Source organism: Callithrix jacchus, chromosome 9 (assembly GCF_049354715.1).
Source record: "Callithrix jacchus isolate 240 chromosome 9, calJac240_pri, whole genome shotgun sequence".
Classification (NCBI taxonomy): Eukaryota; Metazoa; Chordata; class Mammalia; order Primates; family Cebidae; genus Callithrix; species Callithrix jacchus.
The window spans coordinates 22,299,628-22,302,319 of NC_133510.1; the positions used below are offsets into that span (position 1 = coordinate 22,299,628).

The 2,692-nt window shown below is 53.8% G+C and overlaps 1 pseudogene; it reads left to right on the forward strand.

The window, feature by feature from the left end:
• The first annotated feature begins 577 nt into the window (after positions 1 to 577).
• On the forward strand, positions 578 to 2,239 carry LOC144577808 (Krueppel-like factor 5 pseudogene; annotated as a pseudogene).
• Positions 2,240 to 2,692: the final 453 nt, after the last annotated feature.

Consider the following 2,692-nt stretch of genomic DNA (forward strand, 5'->3'; position numbering starts at 1 on the left):
CGCCCTCCAGCCCTCTTTCGTCCACCCGGCTGCCGCAGCCATGTCTCGGGAGCCCGAGGAGGTGAACCGGCTCACGGAGAGCACCACCGGTGCACTTAGGTTGGGGAGGGGTCTGTGGTGCGTCGGCGGGCCCACGTCCCCCTCCCAAGTTCTCGGAATCAGCGACCAGCGCTGGCCTGGCTGCCGGGCTTAAGCCTCCGGGACCAAAGACACCAGCTCGAGTTTCCTCTGAGAAAAGAAAGTGCCCAAGAATGTGGGGGAGAGACTCCCACTGTAATTAGGATCGCCAGAATGTTATGGAACAGTTCAATCCTGGGCTTCGAAATTCGATAAACCCAGGGAAAAATTATGAGAAAGCCGTAAATGCTATGATCCTGGCAGGAAAAGCCTACTATGACGGAGTGGCCAAGAGTGGTGAGATTGCCACCAATGTCGACTGAACTGGGCCATGTCCTCACAGAGATTTCAAGCACCCACAAGAAACTCAACGAGAGTCTTGATGAAAATTTTTTAAAATTCCACAAAGAGATTAGCCATAAACTGGAGAAGAAGATAGAACTTGACGTGAAATATATGAATGCGAGTCGCGGGGCAGGTACACAGGCTCGCAGCGCTCTTGCGGAGGTCTGCGGTGGCGGGAGCGGGCTCCGGAGAGCTTGAGAGCGCGGTGGGGCGGGGCGGGAGAAAGTGGCCGCCCGGTGGACGTGGGCGTTTACGTGTGGCAGCGGAAGAGTTTTGCTTTTGGTGCGCGCCTTCGAAAACAGTGCCTGCTGCTGACTAAGGGGTCCGCCTGAAACCTCCCCTCCTCCGCCCGCAGCCCAGGGCCGAGCTGGTTGGCCCGAGCCAGCGCGGGCGAGGTGGGAAGTGCGCCCGACCGCGCCCGGAGCCGCGCCCCCGAGTGCCCATGGCTACGCGGTGCTGAGCGTGAGCGCCCGCCTGGAACCCTTGCCCCAGCCGCTGGCGCCACAGGACGAGCCCGTGTTCGCGCAGCTCAAGCCAGTGCTGGGCGCCGCGAACCCCGCCCGCGACGCGGCGCTCTTTCCCGGCGAGGAACTGAAGCACCCGCACCACCGCCCGCAGGCCCCACAGCGGGCCCAGCATCGCGCAGCCGATCCGCGGCTGCCTCCGGAGGAGATGGTCCAGTATCAACATGAACGTGTTCCTCCCTGACATCACTCACCTGAGAACTGTCCTCTACAAATCCCAGAGACCCTGCGTCACACACATCAAGACAGAACCTGTTGCCATTTTCAGCCACCAGAGTGAAACGACTGCCCCTCCTCCGGCCCGACCCAGGCCCTCCCTGAGTTCACCAGTATATTCAGCTCACACCAGACAGCAGCTCCAGAGGTGAACAATATTTTCCTCAAACAAGAACTTCCTACACCAGATCTTCATCTTTCTGTCCCTCCCCAGCAGGGCCACCTGTACCAGCTACTGAATACACGGGATCTAGATATGCCCAGTTCTGCAAACCAGACAGCAGCAATGGACATTGTTAATGTTTCTATGTCAGCTGCCTTGGCAGGCCTTAATACACACACCTCTGCTGTTCCTCAGACTGCAGTGAAACAGTTCCAGGCCATGCCCCCTTGCACATACACAATACTCAGTCAGTTTCTTCCACAACAGGCTACTTACTTTCCCCCGTCACCACCAAGCTCAGAGCCTGGAAGTCCAGATAGACAAGCAGAGATGCTCCAGAATTTAACCCCACCTCCATCCTATGCTGCTATAATTGCTTCTAAACTGGCAATTCAGCATCCAAATTTACCCACCACCCTGCCAGTTAACTCACAAAACATCCAACCTGTCAGATACAATAGAAGGAGTAACCCTGATCTGGAGAAACGCATTCACTACTGCGATTACGCTGGTTGCACAAAAGTTTATACAAAGTCTTCTCATTTAAAAGCTCACCTGAGGACTCACACTGGTGAAAAGCCATACAAGTGCACCTGGGAAGATTGCGACTGGAGGTTCGCGAGATCCGATGAGCTGACCCGCCACTACCGGAAGCACACGGGCTCCAAGCCCTTCCAGTGCAGGGTGTGCAACCGCAACTTCTCACGCTCTAACCACCTGGCCCTGCACATGAAGAGGCACCAGAACTGAGCACTACCTGTGCCAGGTCCACTGGGTTCCCTTTCAAACAGCAAACCTAACTATTACTATTAAAAAAAGAGAGAGAGAAAACAACAAAAACTGGAAATGTATATTTTGTGTATTTGAGAAAACAGGGAATACATTGTATTAATACCAAAGTGTTTGGTCATTTTCAGAATCTGGAATGGTTGCTGTAATGTATATGGCTTTACTCAAGCAGATCTCATCTCATGACAGGCAGCCACATCGCAACATGGGTAAGGGGTGGGGGTGGAGGGGAGTGTGTGCAGCGTTTTTACCTAGGCACCATCATTTAACGTGACAGTGTTCAGCAAACCAATCAGCTGGCAGGCACCGAAAGAAGGATGGATTGTATGTCAAGATTTTACTTGGTATTGAGTAGGTTTTTTTCAATATTCGATAATTCCTTAGAGATATTACCAGGTATACCTGGCAATTCCCAAATAGCCATTGAACAAATGTGTGGGTTTCTGGGGGTCACTCTTGGCCAGCAAGAGGTTTCTAAACCTGAGTGGGGGAGGGCACGGGAAATAAAGACAGACAGAAAGCGGGGTCAGGAGGGGTG